Source organism: Kogia breviceps, chromosome 4, assembly GCF_026419965.1.
Source record: "Kogia breviceps isolate mKogBre1 chromosome 4, mKogBre1 haplotype 1, whole genome shotgun sequence".
Taxonomy (NCBI): Eukaryota; Metazoa; Chordata; class Mammalia; order Artiodactyla; family Physeteridae; genus Kogia; species Kogia breviceps.
Window position 1 is genome coordinate 129,211,916 of NC_081313.1, and position 12,041 is coordinate 129,223,956.

Below are 12,041 nucleotides of genomic sequence, written 5' to 3' on the forward strand. Positions count from 1 at the left end.
ACCAGAAACTAGTCCTTATTTAAGAATTTGTGCAATTGGGCATCAGGTGCCAAATGATGACACTATTTTTAAATTCCCATGTGCTGTTAATGGGTTTTTGAAAGAAAATAATGATAATGGTGAGTTGTTTCTGTTTTTTCTTCTTTACCTGAACTTTGGTATGCATTTTGAGTGGGGTTGGGGATTTTTAACATTTTTAATAGTTCTGGCATTAGGCCTGTTGTGTTTGGTAACATTAAGGTGGGAATGTCTGATGGTGCTAATAGAGTATGGTGTTTTTCCTGTTTATGGTGACAAACAATTTAATTTAGTTTGGAAAGTGATTTTTGTGAGAAATATGAACTGAACTAGCTTACTTATCTCTTTTTTTTAAAAAAAAAGATAAGTATATATCTTCCATTTGAGATAAGTATGTATTTTCCATTTGAATGGAAAATACATAAAAAAGATTAAAATGTTCTTTTGTCCTATTTATTGGTTGAGAGGTGGAAGAAAAGGTTAAGACTCTCAGGTTCTCAGCGTATATTAAAGAGAAAACAAAAAGCAAAGGTTCAGAGTGGGACAGATCCCTAGAAGCAAAACAAAAGAGAGTGGACCAGAAGAGTGGCTTCCTCATCATATGCGTTTAAGATATTTTTGATGCTTTGTAACTTTGGGTGCAAGTGAGGGAGAACACTACCACCTCTTGTACGTATCTTCAGACAGGAAGAGCTTAAAAGGCTGGTGTTTTCTTGTTTCTGCTTTAAGATCTACTCTGTTGTTAGTGGGTCTTAATAGCGTCTGAATTGTAAGGACCCACTTGCCTTTTTCTAGCATCTAACTGTCAGAAGGAACATGGTATTTGCCGTGTTTTGAGACTGAGGAATCTTTCGTCTTTGGAACACCAGTGACTCACATGAGAAAGTGTTCATTTTGTCCTCTTTCTAAATTTAGCCTGAGGAGTGAGCACTTTATTAAATAAATCTAACAGACAGTAAGTATTCCGTGTATTTATAAAATGATGGACATATATACATAAAACAGGGAGTAGGGGAGAAGGAATAGAGATGGAGGTGGGAAGATAGGAGATAGGAGGTGAGATAGAGAGGGAGAGACTGGAATTTCAAGATGAATTTTCATTCTGTAACCTGGTTGCTTAATGCAGGTACTAGCTCTTAAATATCTTAAGCCCTATTCACAGATCTTCCCTGTACTTTAGCTTTAAAACTTGAGAGGCTTGTCCTTGCCCGTGATAAGCAGGGTGTCTACAAAGGAGGCAAATTATCTGATTTGTGTAAACTGTAGTCACAGATATGTTACCCCTTAAGATGTTAGGGTGTAGCTGCTGGCCTTCTCACTTCCTCCAGGCTCCTTTGTGTGTGTTCTGTCTGTTCCACGTGGGCTAGAAGATCCCTACGAGTGCCTGAGAACACGTTTGTAAACCTTGATTGTTCACATGTTATACCAAGTGTAGTCCATTGCATATGCTGACTCGTGTGTGGGTCTTCTGCATGCAGTGGGCTAACTTCACCATGCTCTCAGCCACTGCAGTCTCAGGACCTTAGTTATGATCCGTTGGTGGTTTCCTCTGCTCTAAGCCCTTCCCACAGATGCCAGGCTCACTGATAAAGAGGAGGAGACTCTACTATCCACTCCCTAGAATTGGTAGAGACTCAGAAAATAAATTGTTTTAGTAAACACCGAGAGGCTTATAGGTTTGTTGTTAGGGCACGGGAATACAGAGGTGACTAGAAGTCTTTGTTCAGTAGCCACTTACAGTTATCTAGGAAGGTAAACATGTAGTGACTATAAAGTAGGTTACTTATAATAAAAGATTCAACTGCAGCAGGAATATAGAGGAAAAATCGAGAAGGCCTGACCGAGGAGACATCATTTGAACTGGGCTTGGGGGAAGAGGATTTTGCCTGAATGAGGAAAGGACAGCCCAGGTATTGGGAAAAGGTACTAAAGGCACAGGGCTTGAACTTGTGCTCTGGAGGGGCAGCCTCTGGTGTGACTAGAGTGTAGTGTGAAAGGGCAAAGAATTCATACATTCATTTTCAGCAAATATTTGTATAACACCTTCTAAGTTGAATGCACTGTTCTAGGAAGTAGGAAAAGAACAAAGTTATTGCCCTTACGTACTTTACGTTCTAGTGGGGGAGAGAGATAAATAAATAAGTAAATATATGGAGTGTCAAGTGGTGCTAATTCATTGGAAAATAACAACACATGATGAAGAGGTGAGGGCATGTGGTAGGTGATCAGGGACACCTGTTTTATAGACAGACTTATTGGTGTCCACTGTACCCATGGTTTAAACAGGACTGGCTACCTCATCTGCAGGTGAGTTGCCAACCCCAGGAAGCAGACCATGTTTAGATTGTTCTGTTTACAATAGTAATGTAAGCTAATGTAAGCTGAATGCAAAAACTGCAGTCAGAGAAATGTATGAAGTGGAAGGCAATTTTGCCCCCTACTCAGAGGTTGCCACCAGTAATAATTTAGCACATATGTTTTCAGACGTAAAAATGCAGATGTAAGCATATATGATGGTCCCTTGGTATCTGCAGGGGGATTGGTTTTAGGACTCCCCATGGATGCCAAAATCCTCAGATGCTCATTTTACCGTATGTAAAATGGTGTAGTATAATTGGGCTTCCATATCTGCAGGATATGGAACCGTTGGATATACAGAACTGACTGTACATGTGATTGAATGGTATAGTATTCAGACATTTTGGTTTATAATTTAATATATGGTGGACAGCTTCCTAGGAAAATATTTGGAGATGTCAGTCTTATTTATTAATTATTTTCCCTCCAGATTTGCTTTATGTAGTTGGATATAAATTAATGAACAAAAATTTCAGCAAGATACATGTAACAATTTAATAGAACCAGATATTCTAATTCTTTCAGTTTTTCTCAAACTCATCATGGGGTCGTAAGAAAATTAACCAACATGCATACTATTACAATTAAATGTCAAATCTGTAACTGCTTATGACATACTAAATTCTTGTATAATGAACTTATGAAGAACCCTTCAAGAGACTTGTGTTTTGTATGTAGGAAAGTGTTAAGAGTCAAATATTCAACTCAATATAAAATAATCAGAAACACTTCTGATTTGTTAGGTTGAGATTGCTTCTCCTTGTAGTAATGAATGATGTTTTTAGCTGTAGTATCACTGAGCTGAACAAATATGTCACCTTCGAATACATAAGGAAAAATACACACATGCTAAATGGGTAAAACATTACAACTCCATCTTTCCTAGACCATCTCTACTTCTAACACTTCAGAAGCTTAGAGATTCAGAGTGTTCTTACCTTAATTGCAAGAAAAATATAAAGGAGAAATTCCTTCTTTTTTGAGATCACAACTGTGAAGTTGTGATGATACAAATTCTGCATTTGTGTGCAAAACATGAAACACATTTATCTTAATTCTCCCTGCTTAGAATTGTCAGTCACCTAGTAGGACTTTCCTTCCAAGAAACAGAGACTGAGATGTGTTGTATATGACTTCAGTAAGCTCAGCACTACAATAAGAAGACATGCAGTATCCTTTTGCTGTGGTTCAAGACAACAGGGAAGGAGGTCACAGGAAAGAATAAGTCAAAATTGTTACAACTGAGAAACTTTTCTCAGTTTAACCATGGTGCCTCTTTCATTTTTACATAAGCATGGTGGCATAATTCAAGCTCAATAAATCAGAATTCTTAATGTGGAAAATTTACCTTGACTTTTAATTATCACCATATTAACAACCAAAATGATTAGATGAAACACATAAGAAAGGGTAATGTTAAACCCGTTTACTAGAATTAGTTTCTGGACACATTAACTCATTTTTTAATGAGAAGAGGGACAATGAATCTCGGTTTGCTTACAAGCTAGGAGATCACTTTGAATTCTGCCTTTCTTAACTGCCAGTAGATATCGCACTTGTAACAGGTTATAAATAAACTGGTTTTCAAGCACAGAGCCAGCCGCAACAGTAAGAGAACACTATTTAAGAAGACCTAAGGCAATGAATTCCATTTCCAATGGAAAAAAAGAATCATATGGTCTTGGACAAACAATTCTGAATGGTTTTCTTTAACAGTTCCTTAGTAGTTCTTCCTTGCTTATAGAACTTTATGATTTTTTGAGGAGTGAAGCATTCAGCTTCAGTGGATAAATCCTTCTTAGGCTGAGACAATCATTATCCTATCCCTCTTTGCTATGAGTTGTCTTATGAATGGTCATATCAATCTGTTTTGGCAAATGAGTAATTAGGGGAAGGCTGTTATTGTTCCTATGAGAATGATATTTTTCTCTGAAAAAAGATAAATAATATGCATTTGGAAAATGAGTATTCAGACTCTTTTTCTGCTCCCTCCTTGTTTTGTGAGAATATGATTCTTGGTTTTACAGCAGCCATCTTGTGACCCTGAGATGATCATATGCCAATAATGGCAAATGGTAGATTAGAAAGAACCAGCAAAGACAGAAAACAGCAACCTCAATAGTAACAACAATCACAGCCAAAGAACAATGGGACCTTAACTTGTGGAGTTCCTATAAAGTAAAAAATAAATGCTCTATGTTTATTCTAAAAAAAAGAACTATGCAAACAAGCTTAAAACTAGTTTTTTTGTGCCAGTGTTATAAACTGTAGCTTTAAATAAAACCTTGACCCAAATGCCAGTAACTTCAGAAAAGAATTTGGGTAGGGGGAAGAAGAAAGTTATCTCACTTAGGAAAAACAACCACTATCTTTATCGTAATCTTCCACACACGAGTGAAACATATGTAGCTGCTGTAACACTTTACACAATTCCTATGTACTGGAGCAATAACAAGATCTAAATACAATTATATTTTTAAACACTGGGTGAAGGCTTTACATAAAAATAGCATCCTACTTTTCCCCCTAAATTTCTAAAAGGTCACATACTTTTCCCCAACATCTGCAGCTGTTTAGGAGTTTTTAGGACAGTTTCATGCATGATCTTAATTCCCAATCCCTGGCTCTTTGGGCTCAACGACAAAAGATCAAAACAACCACAAATGATGGTTCACTTGAAGTCGGGTGAGAGACACTGGCTCACTTAGTCTCGTAGGACAGAAGCAGTGCTGCATCAACTGTCTCCATGCAGGAGGGGCACGTGAAGGGACTCATCAGCCAGTCACCTGTACAGCCCAGGTGATCTGCATACACAGCAGTAATCAAATTGGGTTTGCATAAACAAAGTCCATCATACAGATCCCATACTCCCAGATCTTTAAAAAAATATTTGTTTTATTTAATTAATTAATTTATTGGTTTGCACCGTGTCTTACTTGCAGCCGGTGGGCTCCTTAGTTGTGGCATGCAAACTCTTAGTTGCGGCATGCCTGTGGGATCTAGTTCCCTGACCAGGGAATGAACCCGGGCCCCCTGCTTGGGAGTGTGGAGTCTTTACCCACTGCACCACCAGGGAAGTCCCCCGGATCCTTTCTTCTGATCCATTTCTTCCAGGGTCATAAACTCCTTCAGGCTGATGCTGTATGAGGCCTATTCTTTGAGCTATCCTAATTTGTTCCTCTCATCTCAGTGGCTGGGCATGTCTGGCTAGGTGTTGGATGATAGACCAAAACTGGAACTTGATCCAGATATGGCAGCAGCGGCTCCTGATCCAGCTCCGTCCCCTTGCCAAAGCTAGCCCAGTCAGACTGAGACTTGTGAGGCATGGAGATGTGATCCGAAGTGGGGGAATTAAGGCAGTTCCCCATCTTCCGGGGCTTGAGTGTGTGATCTGTTGTGTGCTGTTTTGACAGTCTTCCAACCTCATTCTTTTTTAAAAATAATTAATTAATTAGTTAATTTTATTTATTTATTTTTGAATTTTTAAAACTTCTTTATTTTTTATACAGCAGGTTCTTTTTTTTGCGCTACTCGGGCCTCTCACTGTTGTGGCCTGTCCCGTTGCAGAGCACAGGCTCCAGACGCGCACGCTCAGCAGCCATTGCTCACGGGCCCAGCTGCTCCACGGCATGTGGGATCTTCCCGGACCGGGGCATGAACCCGTGTCCTCTGCATCGGCAGGCGGATTCTCAACCACTGCGCCACCAGAGAAGCCCCAGGTTCTTATTAGTTATCTATTTTATACATATTAGTGTATATATGTCAATCCCAATCTTCCATTTCATCTCACCACCACCGACCCCCTCCCTGCCCCACTTTCCCCCCTTGGTGTCCATACGTTTGTTCTCTACATCTGTGTCTCTTTTCTGCCTTGCAAACCTGTTCACCTGTACCATTTTTCTAGATTCCACATATATGCATTAATATACAATATTTGTTTTTCTCTTTCTGACTTACTTCACTCTGTATGACAGTCTCTAGGTCCATCCACGTCTCTACAAATGACCCAATTTCGTTCTTTTTTTTTTGTGGTACGCGGGCCTCTCACTGTTGTGGCCTGTCCCGTTGCGGAGCACAGGCTCCGGACGCACAGACTCAGCGGCCATGGCTCACAGGCCCAGCCGCTCTGTGCATCAGGGATCCTCCCAGACTGGGGCACGAACCCGTGTCCCCTGCATCGGCAGGCGGATTCTGAACCACTGCGCCACCAGGGAAGCCCCAATTTTGTTCTTTTTTTATCGCTGAGTAATATTCCATTGTGTATATGTACCACATCTTCTTTGTCCTTTCATCTGTCGATGGGCATTTAGGTTGCTTCCATGACCTAGCTATTGTGAATAGTGCTGCAATGAACATTGGGCTGCATATGTCTTTTTGAATTATGGTTTTCTCTGGGTATATGCCCAGTACTGAGATTGCTGGATCATATGGTAATTCTATTTTTAGTTTTTAAGGAACCTCCATACTGTTCTCCATAGTGGCTGTATCAGTTTACATTCCCACCAGCAGTGCAAGAGGGTTCCCTTTCCTCACACCCTCTCCAACATTTGTTGTTTGTAGATTTTCTGATGATGCCCATTCTAACCGCTGTGAGGTGATATCTCGTTGTAGTTTTGATTTGCATTACTTTAATAATGAGTGATGTTGAGCAGCTTTTCATGTGCCTCTTGGCCATCTGTACGTCTTCTTTGGAGAAATGTCTATTTAGGTCTTCTGCCCATTTTTTGATTGGGTTGTTTGTTTTTTTAATAGTGAGCTGCATGACCTATTTATATATTTGGGAGATTAATCCTTTGTTGATTCATTTGCAAATATTTTCTCCTATTCTGAGGGTTGTCTTGTGGTCTTGTTTATAGTTTCCTTTGCTGTGCAAAAGCTTTTAAGTTTCATTAGGTCTCATTTGTTTATTTTTTTAAGGCTGCATTGTTCCTTTGCTTATTGATGAACATATAAAAGTCAGAAGTTTTTGATGTTATAAAACGTCCAAGTAATGAATATTCCTGTGTGAACATCTTTGAATATATATGCTTTGTCTCAGTTAACTTCACTCAGAATTGGACTTCTGCATCAAAGTGTTTATGCCCTTATGCTTTTTGTGGATGTTGCTACACTGTACCAATTTATGGTTGTTCATGCAGGAAATACTTATGGAGCATCTGTTATGTTAAGCACTGTGCTGGGTGCTAGCAAAATGACTTGTGAAATTTTGTGAGTGAAGAGACTTGACCTGCCCTTTGTGAATTCTAACAGTGCAGAGAGGGAATAGATAGTCAAGAATCATACTCTGCATGTCGAATTACAACTCTGACAAGTGCCAAGGAGAGGGACATGGTACCATGAGAGCATATTTTAGGGAGCTTTTGATCTCATCATGGAGTTTAGAGAAGGTTTATTCAGGGATGTTTCAGCTGATATCTGAAGGATGAGTAGGTATTAACCAGATAGGGATGTTGGGGAGAGATTTCTGAGCATAAGGAATAGCACAAGACCCTATAAGAGGAAAGCATATGCTGTGTGGGAGGAACTGGCCGGGAAGGTGGGGCTGTTGGGGGAGCATGTCATGATGATGGAGCTGCAAGTGTGGGTAGGAGCTCGATCGTGCAGGCTTATGTTTAAGGTTTCAGACTTTTAAGAGGAATAGAAAACCATTGAACTTTCTTGTGGAAGGTGAGTGTGTGGAACATACCCAATTGCACTTTCAACCTGTCGTTTTGCTACCGAGTGGAGAATACACTGTGGGGAGAAAGAGTGGAAGCGAGGAAACAAGTTAGGAGACTTTTGTAGAAATTGGGCATAATGGTGGCGTGGACCAGGGTATGGTGGTCATTTTGGTGGAAAGATGTGGACAGATGCTAGAGGTATGTAGGCAGTATCACTGTTAGCACTGGTGGTGGGTTGACGGTGAGGGTGAGGGAGAAATAGCTGTCAGTGATGGTAATTCCTAAGCTTCTGGCTCCTATGGTTGGTTAGATAGGGTTTTTTAGATATGATGTTAATCTTGATCCTAATTTGTCTTTTGTTATTTGTTGGTTCGTGATGAATACTCTGTCATATTAAGTCTCCTGTTTTGAGTGTACAAAGCATTTTGACTGAAACTGACTGTTGTATGTTATCAGATAACTTTTTAACATCTGCCAGTTTGGTCCTGTATTTTATTCTCTTTCATTTATTAATTAAATTGTTGTATTAATGTAAATAATTATATTAATAGATTTTCTAAAGTTGCATTATCCTTGCATCCTTGGAATAAAGCCTTTTTGTAGTCATGGTATATATCATTCTTTAATAATTATTGATTAGATGTGCTGATATTTTCTTAGGATTTTTATATCTATATTTGTAAAGCGAAATTGGACCATTTTTGCAAAAACTTGATTTTCTTTTCTTTTTATTTACAAATGGCTTGAATTTTGTTGTTTTGTAGATATTTGATTGATGTAGAAGGCATGTGGCCAGATGATGCAATTGAATGTAAGTATCAGGGTTGTCACTACTTTTCCCTTTTTATAAAATATGAAGGTAGAAGTGTAGGGGAATTTCTCAAATTTTGGAAAAAGAGAAAAGTTTGTAATTCATTTGTCCTGACATAGCATAACCTTTTACCAAAAGTTTCTAAAGGAATGTATCTGGAAATAGCGAGACATAACAGCCTGAATAATTAGTCAGTGGATTTCAGCTTGTTTTTCTTTCTTAAATTTTTTAAATTAATTTACTGAGTTTTGATATTATATCCACTGCACCACCAAGGAAGTCCCTTTTTCTTTCTTCCTTCCTTCCTTCTTTTCTTTAAAGCTCCAAGTCATTTAAAATACATGACTTCTTACTAAAAATCTCCACTTCATATAACCAAGGGATTTATAACTTCTCCTTTAAAAGATTTATTCCTGGGACTTCCCTGGTAGTCCAGTGGTTCAGACTCTGCACTTCCAGTGCAGCAGGCGTGGGTTCAATCCCTAGTTGGGGAGCTAAGATCCCACATGCTGTGCAGCCAAAGAAATTTTTTTAAAAAGTTATATTCCTGTATTATTGAATTTAGTGGTTTAGGTTTTATTTGAACATTTAGAAGATTTCAATTTATTTACCAGGAACAAACAAAACATCATGTAAAATAGTTTTCCAGAAAGTATTTCCATCATTCTCTTCTTCCCTTTCTCGTGCAGACTGGTGTTTTATTCTGACAAGCTCTGCGTCATTCCATAAGAAAGCTGCTCTTTTTTTGGTTTCACAAGAGATGGTGAACAATGGTAAAATATCCAGTTTACCTAAGTTTCTAGAGTACACTTCAGGGAGCAAATGATGGGGTGGGATGTTGGGGCAGAGTGAGAGCTACAGATTCTGGTGAGACTGAGAGTCAGTCACAAAAATTACTGGGCTGTGGTGAAGGGAGAACAAATATAAATCAAGTTCCTGCTGGTGGACAGGAAGCCACAGTGAAGAAGAATGGTGTGTAGCTGGGCTGTGTAATTGGGCCCATAAGTGCTGTGTCTTCTGATGGTAATTATGAACAGAAACCAAATAATAATTACTGCTAACATGTAGGTGACCAATCCTTGAGAGCTGAGGCAGAGAGAAGGAGAGACGGCATTATACCTTGTCTCTGGTTCATTGAGTTTCCCAGGCTGATTTGTGACCAATCTTGGGTGAAATCATAACTACATCATTTTTGCTAAGGTGGTCAGCTTCCGTGGGGTGCTTTCCTTGCATTCTGTCCAATGATAAAGCCCACTGGTTTGTGCTTCCTGGAAAACAGTTATTCGAAAACAGTATAACTGAAGCATTGATGGAACAGCCATGAAGAACGTGTTTCCACATGGCCTCACACCTCTGTTTCAAAGTGCTTTAAAACTTCTTTTCATCCAAAAATCAATAACAGAAAAGGATTGGGATCAAATCCCATACAGACGTAGTGAAAGAAAAAAGAGAATAAGGAGCAGAATAGCATCTCTTCAGACAATAAAATCAAGTTGGAAAAGACAGGTCCACAAACCAGATCAAAACTGTAACCTGGTATTTCACAGTGGGCTTTTAAAAGATGTTAGGAAAAAGAATGCAAAAGTTGAAAGAACATGGATTGAGGAGGGAATGGGGAGTTATTGTTTAATGGCTATAGAGTCCCTGTTGGGGATGGTGAAAAAGTTCTGCAAATGGTAAATGCTGATAAATGCCACCTATGGGTGTTTGGTTTTAGTTGATCTTCTTCCATGTCAGGGTTTGGAGAGATTCAGAGACTGTGCGGCTGCCTCCATCTTTCTGAGGTCCTGCTCAATCTTTTTTGACATAATTATTTTGAATTTGGAGAGTGGTGATGTTTGCACAGCACTGTGAATGTATTTAATGTCACTGAATTGTATACTTGAAAATGGTTGAAATACTACATTTTGTTTTATGTGTATTTTACCATAATAAAAAAAGATGAAAGAACAGCATAAACCAGAATTAGGTAAGATGATAGAACTCAGGACAGAATTCAAAATAAAAGAAAAATAATTCAGAAATGAAGACTACATTTAAAATAATACAAGAGTGGGTACTTCCCGGGTTGTCCAGTGGTTAAAAATCTGTCTTCCAGTGCAGGGAATACACGTTCGATCCCTGGTTGGGGAACTGACATCCCACATGCTGCAGGGCAAGTAAGCCCGCACGTCGTAACTACTGAGCCCACATGCTCTGGAGCCCATGCGCCACAACTAGAGAACCCACGAGGCACAGGGAAGACCCCATGCACTGCAATGAAGAGCCTGCGTGCTGCACCTAATACCTGACACCACAAAAACTAAACAAATAAATTAATTAAATAAATTAAATAAAATAATATGAGTGAAAGAACATAATGGATAATGCCTTAAGAGAAACAAACAAGAAAAGGAAAAAAAATTAATCAAAAAGAAGATAAAAAGAATTTTATAGAAATGGCAAACATAAAACAGGCAAAAATAGGACAGCTCTGAAAAGAGTAATATAAATAGGTGTAAGAATCTATTATACCATAAAAGTGACATTTAAAATCAGTGGGACAGATTAGTCAATCAATTCTGATACATACATGTTGGGGTATAAATATTTCTCTGGAAGGATCCACAGCACAACAAAAGCAGATATCTCTGAGGAGGGAAACGTGTGGCTGGGGAAAGTGGGAAAAAGGGTGACTTTTCATTGAATTGTCTTGTGTATGTACCTTTTCTAATGTTCTGTCATGTGAATCTGTTACCTCTGAAGTTCGTTGAGTTCAAACCCCAGTTCCCCAAATTGCTAGCTCTTAATCTTGGGCAAACTCTTCACACTCTCCAAGCCTCTTTATCTGTGAAATAAGGTCAGTAACTTAGCCTGGTGCTGCCTGGCACATAATAAACTCTCAACAAATGGAGATTATTAGGGAAAAAAACCCCAAATGCCCATCAGTGCAGGAATGGATTTTTTAAATGTGGTGTATATGTGAAATATACAGTCATGAAAAGGAATGAAGTACTGACACATGCTACGACATGGACGAACTTGAAAACATTATGTTAAGGGAAAGAAGCCAAACACAGTGGTCATATGTGTATTATTTCATGAAATGTCCAGAAAAGGCAAAACCGTAGTGACAGAAAGCAAATGAATGGTTGCAGGGACTGAAGGAGGAGGGGATGAAGAGGGCCTGCTGATGGTTACGGGGGCTTCTTTTT

At 39.0% G+C, this 12,041-nt stretch overlaps 1 long non-coding RNA gene across 1 annotated transcript; it reads left to right on the plus strand.

Annotated features, from left to right (window-relative positions):
- The first annotated feature begins 5,890 nt into the window (after window positions 1-5,890).
- Window positions 5,891-11,225, plus strand: LOC136794173 (uncharacterized). Its single transcript, XR_010840551.1, has 3 exons — window positions 5,891-6,095; window positions 8,801-8,847; window positions 9,537-11,225. It is a non-coding gene; the product is annotated as an uncharacterized lncRNA (long non-coding RNA).
- The last annotated feature ends 816 nt before the right edge of the window (window positions 11,226-12,041 follow it).